Source organism: Lathyrus oleraceus, chromosome 2 (assembly GCF_024323335.1).
Source record: "Lathyrus oleraceus cultivar Zhongwan6 chromosome 2, CAAS_Psat_ZW6_1.0, whole genome shotgun sequence".
Lineage (NCBI taxonomy): Eukaryota > Viridiplantae > Streptophyta > Magnoliopsida > Fabales > Fabaceae > Lathyrus > Lathyrus oleraceus.
The window spans coordinates 393,859,789-393,874,777 of record NC_066580.1 but is presented as its reverse complement, the minus strand read 5'-3'; the positions used below and the strand labels follow the sequence as shown (position 1 = coordinate 393,874,777).

Genomic DNA, 14,989 nt, shown 5'->3' with positions numbered 1-14,989 from the left:
ATTTCTTAAAAATAGGTTTACTACTCTAACACAATGCGCGCCTTTTTATAAGTGACATTAAGAGGGTTTGATTAGGGAGTACAACTCGGTTCTGAATACGCAAAAGCGACAGTTCCCGTTAAATTGGTTCTTTTCAAAGTAGGAAACACTGCCCATAATTAGTTCTATTAGCTAGTACATGGATTATCTATTGATTATGTGAATTACATTCGAACTTGTCTTTATTAATTGAACTTTATTTAATACTTTACTTTTCATTGTACACTTTAAAAACCCCTATTTTGATTACCTTAGATAAACACCGTAACAATAGATAACGATAGATTGACACTTGGTCTCTGTGGATTTGACAATCTTTTATATTACTCTGACGCGTTCGTATACTTGCGAAAAGCACGCATCAAGTTTTTGGCGCCGTTGCCGGGGACCAATTTCGTCAAACTTCGTACCCTATTGTTATATCGTTTAGACTTAGGTTATTATCCGCCGGTCAATGCAAAGAACTCGCAGCACCAAAAGTTTAGTATACCCTCTGGCGGAACCTGAACGTTACGCTCGCGCACGTTTATTCTTCCCTAGAATTAGGAGAGCTATGGCCGAAGATCAAAACCAAGGACCTCTTAAAGATTTCGCTCAACTATCCTAGCTAATAATTTCGAACTTAAACCGTCTCTGTTGCAACTAGTGCAATAGAGACAATTCGCAGGTCTCGCTATTGAGAACCCAAGCCAACATTTAAAAATCTTTCTCCAATTAGCCAACACTTTTAAAACCAATGGAGCTTCTCCTGAGGCAATCCGTTTAAGATTATTCCCTTTTTCCCTCAGAGGTAAAGCCCTATCATGGTTAGATTCCCTTCCACCCAATTCCATTACGACTTGGGATAACCTTAGAAGAGTATTCCTTGCTAGATACTTTCCCCCAAGTAAGACCGTCGTTCTTCGAAACCATATAACTATATTTACCCCGAACCAAGGAGAATCGCTGTTTGAAGCTTGGGAGAGATATAAAGAGCTGTTGAGAGCATGCCCATATCATGGTTTAGAAAATTGGTTAATCATTCAGACCTTATATAATGGACTTCACTATAACACTAAGATGACCATCGACGCTGCCGCAGGCGGTGCGCTGATGAACAAACCTTGTCCTGAAGCTAGTGCCCTCATTGAAGATATGGCTCAAAAACCATCAATCATGGAAAGTTGACCGAGCGACAATTGAGAAGAAAGAAGTCCAAGGAGGAGTACATGAATTAAGCTCTATAGACATGATGGAAGCTAAAATGGACGCATTAGCCGTTAAGGTCGAGCATACGTGCATAAACCCGAATACTGCAGCCGCAGTTTCGTCGGATTGTGAGATATGTGGAACCAAAGGACACCAATCTGCAGAATGCAGTCTATTAAACGAAACCTACTTTGAGCAAGTGAACTACACCCAAGGGAACCCATATTCAAATACCTATAACCCTAGATGGAGGAATCACCCGAACTTCTCCTATAAGAACAATAACCCTATCCAAAATAATGCACCTCCGAGACAATCAGGTTACCAAGCCCCAAGACCAAATCAACCTATGCAACCCGTACCACCAAAGCCGAGCCTTGAGATAATTATGGAAAATTTTATCACTGCTCAAACCCAATAAAATAAAGAGTTCATGAACCAGAACATTCACGTTAATGAACTGATTACCCAGTTAGGAACTAAGGTTTACCAAATAGTTACTCATACTAAGATGCTTGAAACTCAGATCTCTCAGGTAGCTTTAAACCAAGCCCCCTAGACTACACCTAGAGGACAGTTCCCTGGACAACCTCAACAAAATCCGAGAGGGCAAGCCAATGCCATTACCCTACAAAGTGGGAACGCTTATGATGAGCCACCAAACCCAAGATTGAGTTAACCCAAAACTTCTAAGGAATATACCGAACCCACGGACGAAGTAAAGGAACCAGAGGAATCTGAAAACCAGGAAGGTCAAGAAAAAGGAGAAGAACCTAAAGATAAAACTTATGTACCGCCCCCGCCATATAAACTGCCGATACCATATCCGCAAACACTCAAACACACACAGACCAATAACCAGTATCAAAAATTTATTAAGGTTATAGAAAAACTTCACATAGAAATCCCTTTCACAGAAGCCATCCCCCAAATACCTTCTTATGCAAAGTTTCTCAAAGACATCCTTACCAACAAACGTAGACTCGACGATCCGAAGCCCTTGGAATGAAATTCTATTTCCGAGAATAAATTATCCAAAAAGGATAAAGATCCTGGAAATTTCTCCATTCCTTGTCTTTTGGGAAGTCATGTCATCGAAAAAGATTTTCTAGACTTAGGAGCTAGTGTGAGCTTAATGCCTCTAGCAGTTTGTGAGAGGTTAAACTTAGGAGAATTACAGCCTACTAAGACGTCACTTCAGTTAGGCGATAGATCTGTTAAGTATCCGATAGGAATTTTAGAAGATGTCCCTGTTAGGATAGGTCAGTTATTTATCCCTACTGATTTTGTTGTCATGGACATTAAAGAGGACAATGAGATACCAATCCTTCTAGGTAGACCGTTCTTATCAACTGCAGGAGCCATAATAGATGTCAAGAGAGGAAAGTTGACCTTTGAGGTAGGTGACGAGAAAATAGAATTTATACTTTCGAAATTTCTTATGGCACCTGTGATGGGAGACGCATGTTATGCCTTAGATATCATTGATGAGTGCGTTAGAGAAATAGAACAAGAAGAAATCATAAAAACAATTAAGTTGCCATCAACTCTCATACTGGAAGATGATGACTTTAGGACACCCTACATCGATGATAACCTTTATGAATGTTTATCCCTTACCCCAGATCCTATGCCATGCCCTAAGAAACCAACCTTAGAACTTAAGGAACTGCCTAAGAACCTGAGATATGAGTTCCTCGATGAAGAGATGAATCGTCCAGTTATAGTCAGTGCTACCTTGAGCCAAGAGGAAACAAACCAACTTTTAGATGTTTTACAAAGATATCCCTCAGCCTTAGGATATAATATCTCTGACCTGAAAGGTATAAGCCCATCCGTATGCATGCATCGGATTTCGCTCGAAGAAGATTCAAAGCACTCCAGAGAACATCAGATCTCGAACAGTAAGTGGGTGAGCCATGTGCATGTAGTACCTAAAAAGGGAGGCATCACAGTTGGCAGAACGATAAAGGCGAACATGTAGCAAAACGGATGGAAGGAGGATGGCGGATGTGCATAGACTACAGAAAGTTAAATAAAGTAACCAGGAAGGATCATTTCCCTTTACCATTTATAGACCAGATGTTGGAACGTCTAGCCGGACACTCTTACTTCTGCTATCTAGATGGATACTCAGGATTCTTCCAAATACCTATCCACCCTGAAGGTCAAGAAAAAACTACCTTTACATGCCCTTATGGAACTTTTGCCTACAGACGAATGCCATTCGGCCTCTGTAACGCCCCAGCTACTTTCCAGCGCTGCATGATGTCAATCTTTGCAGATTACCTAGATGGTATCATGGAAATATTTATGGATGATTTCTCGGTTTGCGGATTTGATTTCCACAATTGTCTTGCTAACCTTGAGAAAATCCTGGAGAGATGCGTGGAGGTGAACCTTGTACTAAATTGGGAAAAGTGTCATATCGTGGTGACCGAAGGGATCGTTTTAGGACATATAGTTTCCGAAAAAGGTATAGAGGTAGATGGAGCTAAAATAGAAGTAATAGAGAATCTAAAACTGTTGTTTCTAAGTGTTGGCAGCAATTTTGGTAAAACAAAGAGTGTTCACAAGATGTTATGTGTGATGTCTTAACATGAGATATCCTATGTACCTGTTGGAATTCAAGAACATGATATCAGGCAGGATTTTATCAGAATGTCATAATGACATGGCATCTGATGATGTGTACCTGCTGGAGTTCAAATGGAAGACATGATCATGCAGGATTGTTTCAGAATGTCATACACAATGTCATGGCATTTGATATGGTTGTACCTGCTGGAATTTATAAAAGGAATTATGAAGTTATGCAGGAATTGTTCCAGGATGTGAGACCCGATGTCATGACATCCTGTACACAGAACATTCAGTATTAATGTCTGGTGTTTTGTGATTGCACAGTTAATGGCAATCTATGTATGATTGAAGATCTGATTTGCAGGCGCATTCAATCATGGATTATAACCTGATTTACTTATTTTCCAAAGAGATCTAACCAGCTGTCATGAGAAGATTTGATTGGAAAATAGATTTAGGGTTTTCAAGATGTCCAAGACCAGCTGAAAGCTTCTATAAAAAGGGACTTAGAAAACCTGTTTGTACACACAACCAATACTGAGCGAAATATAGAGAGAGAGAGAGAGAGCTAGGGTTTGTGTCTGTTTAGTCGTGAGACTTGTAAGCCATTCAAGTCATCTTTTGATGATTGAATTCGACTGATTTGTGGTTGTAATTTGTCACTCTAAAGCTGTTAAGCAAGAGTGTGTGTCTACTTGATCAAAGCTGCTAAGCAATATCAAGTGTGTGTCTTCTTAATCAAAGTTGTTAAGCAAGATCAAGAGTGTGTCTTCTTGATTGAAACTGTGAAGTAAAATCAAGAGTGTGTTATTGAAAAGTGTTTTCTTTTCTCAAGGGATTGTTGTTTAAGATCACAGGTGTGATTGTAGGGAAGTGAGTGGGTTCTCATATGTAAGAGTGCTTAGGTAGAAATTGCACGGGTAGAGATTAGGTGAGAAAGATTGTAACTTGTTGAAGTGTACGGAGAGTCTTTGAACTGATTCTATTTTAGTGAATTTCCTTCTTGGCTTGGTAGCCCCCAGATGTAGGTGAGTTGGACCGAACTGGGATAACAATTGCTTGTGTCTTTTGCTTTACCATTCTGTATCTTTGTCTTGGTTGTGTTAACAAATATTAGTGTCGTGACATCACCTTCGACATCTTATATCTGATACCAGAATTTCAATTGGTATCAGAGCAAGCATCCTACTCTGGTTCTGGGTGAGATTTAGGGGAATAACTTTCTGGTACAATGGAGAGAGATAGAGGTCTATTCACAGGCCACCAATTTTGGATGGTTCTAACTACGACTATTGGAAACCTCGAATGGTAGCCTTTCCAAAATCTGTTGATAACAAGGCTTGGAAGGCTGTTTTAACAGGCTGAACGCACCCTGTTGTTACTAAAGAAGGTGAAGCCACTGCTGAGAAAAAGTCTAAAGAACAATGGTCCAAGGAGGAGGATGACCTAGCCCTTTGAAATTATAAAGCATTGAATGCCATCTCCAATGGAGTAGACAAGAACATCTTCAGATTAGTGAACAACTGTGAGGTAGCTAAAGATGCTTGGGACATTCTCAAAACCACTCATGAAGGCACCTCTAGAGTGAAAATGTCTAGAATACAACTGCTCACCACCAAGTTTGAAAACTTAAGGATGAAAGAAGATGAAAATATTCATGAATTTCACATGAGTATACTTGAAATTGCCAATGCCTCTGGTGCCTTGGGAGAGAAGATGTCAGATGAAAAATTAGTAAGAAAAATACTCAGATCACTCCCCAAGAGATTTGCTATGAAACTAACAGCCATAGAAGAATCTCAAGACATCTCAAATATGAGAGTTGATGAGCTAATTGGATCCCTCCAAACATTTGAGATGGGAATATGTGATGGAGCTGAAAAGAAAGCAAAGAGCATAACATTCATGTCAAACACTAAAGAGGAAGATGAGGAAGGTGATCAAGATAGTGATGAAGATCTCGCAAATGAGATAGCAATGCTGGGAAGACTGTTCAACAGACTGATGAAAAAGGTAGATGTGAGAGCAAAGGGCAATGTCAAGAACATCGCATCTGACATTAGTAAGTCCAACAGCTTTGGTAAGAGAACGAACTCTGAAGAAAAGCCCAAAGTTCAGTGCTATGAATGTGATGATGACTGGTTACTGTGATGCTGACTTGGTTGGAAGTGCTGATGATAGGAAAAGCACATCTGGAGGATGCTTCTTTTTGGGGAACAATCTGATTTCATGGTTCAGCAAGAAACAAAACTGTGTATCTCTATCCACTGCTGAAGCTCAATACATAGCAGCTGGGAGTAGCTGTTCTCAACTGGTCTGGATGAAGCAAATGTTGTCTGAATACAATGTCACACAAGAAGTCATGACATTATACTGTGATAACCTGAGTGCTATAAATATTTCCAAAAATCGTATTCAACATAGTAGGACAAAGCACATTGACATTCATCATCACTTCATTAGAGAACTTGTAGAGGAAAAGATCATAACTCTGGAGCATGTTACTACTTAAAAGCAATTAGTAGACATTTTCACTAAAGCTTTGGATGCCAATCAATTTGAATGTTTAAGGGGGAAGTTGGGGATTTGTGTTCATGAGAACCTATAGCAAGGAGTTTGTGGTTGTTTATCCCAGAGGATATTTCTGACTGGGTGAAGTGTGTTGTGGCGAAGACTGGTCTAGTGTAGCTCAAGATGTGCTGCTGATGTTTGGATGCTAAAGTTTTTACTGTTTTTTTGAAAAATGTGTAATTTGTGGCAGTCCTTATTGATGCTTGATTGTAATATGTTGGGCTCTTAATGAGTTCCATGGATTTGTTCATTATCTCAGCTATCACAGCTGTGTATGATGATGGTTTGTACTGCCTAACTATTATGTTTTAACATTTTTAATGTTATAACATCTGTGTTGACATTCTCTGCTAGGCTAATTGACGTTTATTTTGTCTAATTGGTCACCTTTGGTAAATTTTGACTAAAATGGGGGAGAAGTATGTGGAGCTGGAGCTGTGAGGAGATGTATGTGGCTGGACAGATCGACAACTATTGTTAAACAAAATGATGTTCTGTTTACAGATGTTGTCGCACCTCGAAAAATGAGAGCACGACTTAGCGAAGCGCAATCGCACGCTCGCATGATGGGCTGAACAGAGTCGCCACCGAACTTTCTTTATTCCTAAAAAGGAAAGGGGAAATATCGATAAAACCCAGGAAATAACGACAATGATTATGGTCGTCGCAACCAATATCAAGGTTCGGGAGTCGATTACGCAAGGGGAAGGTATTAGCACCCCTCACGTCCGTTGTACTCAACGGGAACCATTAGGTTAATTGTGTGCATTATTGTTAGCTTAGAAATGTTAGGCTTCTCGAGTTATTAGGTGGGACAGAAAGAAAGGGTGAGAGGAGAATATTTTTGGACTTTTAACGAAGGACTAAACCTAAGTTTTTTATTAGTGGGCCTGACAAGATTTACAAATCCTGCTCCTACGTATTAGGGTTTCTCTTCTCTCTTCAGTAGCCGTCGAATTAGGGCCTAACAATGATTGATAGGAAAAACTTGTATTTTTAGGGTTTCTCTTCTCTCTTCAGTAGCCGTTGAAGTCTCTAGGGTTTTTCGTGGTCGCGATCTGGTGGAGGAGGCGGCTCTTTTTTTTATTGGTCCAGATTCACAGTTATGGTGGTTCTTTTATACTCACCCTGTTAGGGTTTTTGAGTTGGCTACGGAGATTAAAAGGGGTATCCCCTTGGAAGTCCTTTAAGGTGCTCCAGTTTGTCTACCTTATTTGGCGTTTGATCTGGAAAAGGTAACATGAATCCTATACTTTCTTCTCTTAAATTTGTCTCAATTCCTTTTTAGGTCGCTTGTGAACTTTTACCGCTGGTAAAAGGCTATTTACCGCTGTGAATTTACCGGAATATTCATGTGTGGTTTGATGCTTTGAAGGATCTTGTTGTTTGCAGCACTTCGTTCAGTGAAATAATCCCTTTCTATGGTAGATTCATTGTTTCCTTCAAAATGGATTCTCAGGTGTATGTTCATTGCTTCTCGTCTTGGTAAGCTCGCTGATACGGCGTTGAGCAAGGCTGGATGCGGAACGAGCTATTGCTATAACATCTTGCAAGTCCAAATTAGCTTCAGATGCAGTTGATAATGAGATGTCCTTGGCTTCATACTTTGCAGTTGATAAAGAGATGTCCTTGGCTTCATACTTTGCATTCCAATATCTCCTGTTATCCGCTTGCTTGATTTCCTCGGCATTATTACTTTTTGTTTTATCATCAATGTTGCTATCAGCGTCCATTGGATCAGCTTTTTGGTTCTGCCATCATAATCCATTTTTGTTCATTAATCGCAGGTTCTTCGACTTCTTTAAGCTTGAAAGGCAATTCACTTGTTGTTTGCACCTCTTCTACTGTATCCTTCAATTGAGCCTGGAGCCCTCTATTTCCATCCCCCAACATTCGCCTCTCCTGTATCCGCTAGCATATGTGTCAAAGAGAAATCCGCTCTGTTGAAGGTAATCCCGGCGGCATATTTCGAGAAAGAAGCAAAGTCCATATTAAATCCAACATCAACATTCATAGGAGCATCCTGACGTTCTAAACGTAGCTGGAATCTCTAATTACGGGGCTGTAACAATTGAGGAAGTCGGGCAAATTTCTCAGGATAAAAGTTTTGCATACTAATAAAGCGAATCAAATTTATCAGCGACAGGGTAACGTTGGAACTCTATGTATAGCCATTAAGATTGACAAGTAACTAAACCCCATTCTTGCTGATCCATTATGTTACCGTATCTACTGTCATGACAGGTACCTCCAAGAAATGCCCTGCTTCAACTTGAACATGTCTTCTCCACTCGGTGTCGTCGTTTGGACTTAAAGCAAAGCAGAATACCACCATATTCTTACTATTGTGCATATCAAAAACAAAGCATTAACTATGACACAGTGTGATTTCCAAAGTTACTGACTCACATATCCCATCCTTAGCTTTCATAGCTTCCTTCCCACGGTTAATTTTCCGGAGATGATCGGACTGGCTTGTGGCAGCAGCAAGGATTTTATCTTCAAGCCTTTGAGCAATCTTCCGAAGTTCAGGTAATCCCTCATCCCCAGAAACAGGAAGATGTTTGTTTTAATATGTCCATTATTGTGTTGACAATTCTTCACTACATAGCTCATGTAATCCATTAATCACTTCGGATTGTAGGATTTCTTTTGTTGTTGGACGTGATGATGGTTCAGGATGCAGCAACCAAAAAAGTGCTACTTCAGTTCTTTGAGGTCTTGATATCAGCTTAAATAATACACGTGCTATCATCATCATCACAATGTTTGAATGTTGTTACAATGATGCATCTACTTATAAGTTATAATGTCGATTGCAGATTCTTTACTTCTGATACTTATCCTCCTCATTTTTGTAATACAATTCGAGTGCTAATTTCTTTGCAAATACGGTATGCTTGGGACAAACTTATGATTTTCTTTCCACTGTTTTTGGCAGCAGCGTACATCCGTATTCATCAAGGTCTTCCTCTCATCCTCAGTAGAGAACTCGTGTATATAGGTTTTCAACCAACTTGTCCATGCTTCTTTACACTCTTTACCAATTTCAGGTGGTGTTGTAGCAGAAACATTCCAACCTGAATTTTGGGTTGCGGCGGCTGGAAGAAGTTATAGACACGTTGGTGCCAAGACCAAGGCCGACCGTGCTGTTTTACTGTGGTCAAATTGCTGCAGAATTGTTTATCTTTTTGAACCTCACACATTAGGCCATGTAATGATTGATTGTAGTAACAAAAAAGGCTGTTGACTTTTAGCAGCATAATTATTTAAGAAAACCTTTGTTCATAAACTGTGTATTTGAATAATTAGAATGTTGATCAAAGTTCTCACTAGGGGAAGTTCGTCCCCAATGGTCTTACTTGGTTAACAAAAAGATGATGCCTATTGGTTTCCTTAGGATCCAGGCATAATGTAGCACGAGAATTTAGAGGGAATTAACCAAATAATGCTCAAAATGATATACTGAGAATCCAAAATTGTATAACTAAAGAAATTCATGAAATCCTTCACCAATTGGGATTCTACCAGACCAGGGCATAAAAGATGTCGCAGAATGAATCACTTGAGCAGTATAATCGGATGATTTTCAATGATGTGTCCCGTCTGATTCAAATTCCATAACAGCGGTTTTTTCTCTTACAGTGATTCTTCTTACTTGCTTTCTGCCAATTATTTCTGAAGCTACTAGCGTTAGATCCTTCCTCGCACAAATCCCGAATATTAGAACAGGCCATAGAACTTGCCAAGACTTAGCCACCCTTAACTTCCATTTTCTTCAATTCAACTCCACGGAAAATGAAGATGCGGATTTAGAATAAGAAAAATGGAGGTTTGTGTGGTGAAGGTGGATGTAGTAAATGGAAAATGGATAGGGATAGTTAGGAGAATTTTTATTTTTTCATGAATGAATGGAAGATGAATATGGATGATGACCTAATGTAATGTTTTGTACTTTACATAGGAATTTATTAAAAGAGTGGGTGAGAACTAAAAATATGACAATGAAAAATGAATGGTCATATGGATGAGTAATTGTAATAAAAGATGAATAATGTTTTATGAGGGAGACGAAATATGGATTGGAATTGGACATAAGAACGAGAATCATGAGGTTCACTTGATTTTATCAAATGAAAAGAGGTTCCCAATCCTACTTAACTATGGAAATTAACTATCTCGTACCAAAACAAAAGGCAAAGCCCAAAAAACACATGGAATGGTTGTGGTAGCAAGTCTAACAAATAATATAGGTGAGTAGTATCATGACCAGATGAAATGGTCATGAGGAGGAAAGAAAATGAATGATTGATGGAAACATTTTCAGGACCAAAATTAGGGTATGACAGTTGCCCCTATTTAAACATCCTCCACCAGAGGAAAATGAAATAACACTTTTCATCGGATCGCAGTGGGGGATGGTTAAAACTATGGAGACCCGGATTTTGATTCTGAAAAATGCAAATGTTATGATATGATATGCATGGATGCAGGATTTTTTTTAATTTACCCGTTAGGGACACGGTGAATCCTTAACAGGAGATGTTACCGGACAGACCAATCTGTGGGGAACTCTGATGGCCCACAGAGAAACAGACACAATAGGGTAAAACAAACCGCTGGGGATAACAATCCTACTAGAGAGTCAGACACACAACAGGGGAGTACTCAAGGCTAAAATTGACAAATGACACTTGGAGTACAAGAGATTTCGGCAGTAAGTTCACAGATGACTTACTAAAACCCGAATAAGAAAAAATTCTACAACAGGTTCATACATGACCTGACAATGCTGGGGAATACCAAGAACAGTTCTGACAGCAAGTTCAAACACGACTTAACAAAAAATAGAAAAATCAAAGAGAGTGTATCAACAAGTTCATACATGACCCGACAACACTGAAATAATCATAGAGAAAGATTCTTCAAAACTGATTCAGACATGACCTGGTAATACCGGAATAAAAGCTCAACAGCAGATTCATACATGACCTGACAACACCTGACTATTCAAAGAGTGCTCAATTAACAGGTTCATCCATGACCTGACGTTACTTTGGAAAAATCAAAGTGAGTTTTATCAATAGGTTCATACATGACCTGAGAATATTGGAAAACATACAAGGCAAGTTTTATCAATAGGTTCATACATGACCTGACACTTTAGAATACATCTGATAGTTCTAGAGATTTCTCACAAGAAATTCATCCAATCACAGATTTTGGAGATTCCTAACAGGGAATTTATGCAAAACAAATATAAACGGGAGTCTTCTTATAAGTAGATCATCCACGCAAAAGGCTATGATAATTCTTTACAAAAAAATCAAACAAAACCAACATCATTGGAGTTTTCTAACACGAAAACCTCCAAGCTTCTGGGAATTCCTCAAGATGATGAGTCATACATGACTTTCACGGAACCATCAGGAAAGACAGGGTGATCAAACTCTCTGTACATGCCAACAACAATTGGACTTTTAACCGTAAGTAATGGATTAGAACCAACTTTTTAACGGATTTTGCCAACAACAATTGGACTTTTGATTGTAATCAATGGATTACAACCAACTCTTAACAGATTTTGCCAACAACAATTGGATTTGAAATAAATACCAAGGACTATGGGATTTTTCAAAAAGAGATACTAGTAACCACTGGATTTTTTATGATAATGCCAGTAATGACTGAATTTTGGAGATGCCAATGGCGATTGGAACTTCTGAAAAGAAACTAGTGACAATTGGTCTTTGGGTCAAGAGATAACTATCAATAACGGGACCGAGGGGGCCACACACATGAGTACAAAGTGCATTTTGAACCATGCATGATTTAAGTTTTGTTTTATGCATGATATATGCATAATCATGATATGCAATGCTGACAATAGGCAGACTGGGAGTTTGTAAGGACTATTTATAGAGATTATAATTCCTCAACATCAATAACTCAAATCCTTACAAGTAACAGGCGTATCCAGAGGAGAATCTATCAAGATTGACAGTTATAAATAACCAAAGGTCCATCCTTCCAGAAGATTAATAGGTTGTGTTCCATGGGGATTTTTGTTGGTGATCCAGGAATATTTATGCAATCTTGAGACTTTCGGAAAAACAAATGATTTTCTCTTGTTTTTCTCATATATCAAAGTAATTTTGTTCCTTTCACTAAATTTCAGATTCTTTTCAAGTTTCAAAATTTCATTATTAACAAATAAATGACTCTTTGCATAACAAAGAAAAACATAGAAGAAAACAATTAACAATGATTGATAGGAAAAACTTGTATTTTATTCAAGAATGGTAATAAGGAAAATGGCAATAAGGAAAGGTTTACGTTGAATACAGTGACCACTAACATCCCCAGTAGATATGATTTCCCAAAACCTTGCTTCTAAGGGGAGTAACTGGATCGATCTTCTGCCTCAGATTCCTCGGTGTTAATTAGTAACAAATTGATGTAGTTTATGCCTTTTGCCCCTAACTTTTGCCTGGATCGCCCTTTCGGGTTTTCAATCCACCGGAACGATCCTTTTTGCCTAAGTCGCCTTTTCAGGTTTTCGACTTAGCGAGCTACCTTTTTTTTTATCCCTAACTTTTGCCTGGACCGCCCTTTCGGGTTTTCAGTCCACCGGGATGCCCCTTTTTTGCCTAAATCGCCCTTTCAGGTTTTCGACTTAGCGGGTTTTTATTAGGCATAGTATTTTTTAACTACATTAGAGTTCACGGGGTGTGAGAGCTCTTCATCATCCATAGTTGTGAGAATCAAGGCACCTCCGGAGAAGGCTTTCTTTACAACATATGGGCCTTCATAATTGGGAGTCCACTTCCCACGTGAGTCCTTGTGTATTGGCAAGATCTTCTTGAGCACGAGGTCTCCTTCTCTGAATTCCCGAACACGTACTTTCTTGTCAAAATCCCTCTTGATCCGTTTCTGGTATAGCTGTCTATGGCACAAAGAGGTCATTCGCTTCTCTTCCATGCTTATTATAGGGTTAAACCCTCACTAGCATGTTGAAGTTATCCTCACATGGTGGATTTTATGGTTTTAGGTTGAGTTTTCTCCCTTGGAAAACAAAAGACCTTAAGGCTTTTGGACCAATCAATTCACCAACTCATTTTGAGATTTTTACCATGAACTACGAGGTTTTGATCCTAATATTTTTTTTAAGATGGTACGTAGGCAATGGGTTTATCCATCCAAACACAAATTGTAATAAACTTGTATATTCTCTTCTCATCTCTTCAATCATGTTTGCACAAATAAATTTTCACAAAATACCAACCTTACAACAAATGTGAAAAGGGCTCCCTAGGAGTACCTAGGATGTTTTGGGTGCTTAAAACCTTCCCATTGCATAACTAACCCCCTTACCCAGATCTCTGACATTTTTACTAGTTTTTGATTCGATAAAACTTTTAGGTTTTTGTTCGCTTTCTAACTATTCCTTTGGATAAATAGAAATGCGGTGGCGACTCGACTTGTATGGTTTACCTTAGATTTAGTCAATATCTCTAATGGTAACGAATACCCCGCTACAATATTCAAAGAGGCGAACGACAAACTGGTTTTCTTGATAGGATCTTTTATCTCTGCAAGTGTGGCATTGGATATTTCAAGTGCTTGGAAAGATGTTTCTAAGGCATCCTCATCAACCTCGATATAACGGAAAGAGGAGAGTTTACTGATGATAAAATCTTCTTCACCCGAGACAATGACGAGCTTGTCATCGACAACAAACTTCATTTTTTGATACAAAGTAGAAGTTACTGCCCCAGCAGCATGTATCCATGGACGTCCAAAAAGGAAGCTATAAGAGGGATTTATGTCCATGACTTGGAAATTGACGGGGAATACATGCGGTCTGATTTGGATTGGTAGCTCTACCTCCCCAACTACTATCCTTCGGGAACCATCAAATGCTTTTACCACAAGTGCACTAGGTTTCATTTTCGAACCTTGGTAAGATAATTTAGCAAGTGCCCTCTTTGGAAGAACATTGAGGGACGATCCAGTGTCAACTAAGACCCTAGCCAGAGCATCTTCTTGGCACTTTATGGATACATGTAAGGCGCGGTTGTGATTCTTCCCTTCCTTGGGTAGCTCTTCATTGCTGGAACTTAGAGTGTTGCAGACTGTGATATTGGCGACCACCCCATCGAATTGGCCAACCGTTATATCTTGGGTAACATGAGCTTGAGCAAGCACTTTCAGTAGAGCCTCCCTATGAGCTTCGGAATTTAGAAGCAAGGACAAGATAGATATTTTTGACGGTGTCTGATGTAACTGATCAACTATCTTGTAGTCGCTTTTCTTTATTATTCTTAGAAATTCACTCGCTTCATCTGCTTGCACTGCCGGCTGTGCCCCTCCATACTCTAGGGCAGGATTTGCAGTTGAAGCATCCCATGTTGGTTCTTGAAGGATTATATTAACATCGGGAGCATAAATCCGACCGCTGCGGGTCATTCTGTTCGTCCCTACGATGTTGGTGATATTGGTGTCAACATTATCCAAGTTTTTCTTACCTTCAACATCTTTGGGCTCTTCATCTACCACTCCATCTACCACAATTATGTCATATTTCCAAGGTACCGCTTTGGTGCTT

At 39.2% G+C, this 14,989-nt stretch overlaps 1 non-coding gene across 1 annotated transcript; it reads right to left on the bottom strand.

The window, feature by feature from the left end:
* Positions 1-936: 936 nt before the first annotated feature.
* LOC127124547 (small nucleolar RNA R71) lies at positions 937-1,043 on the bottom strand. The gene has a single exon (XR_007804026.1). It is a non-coding gene; the product is annotated as a small nucleolar RNA R71 (small nucleolar RNA).
* Positions 1,044-14,989: the final 13,946 nt, after the last annotated feature.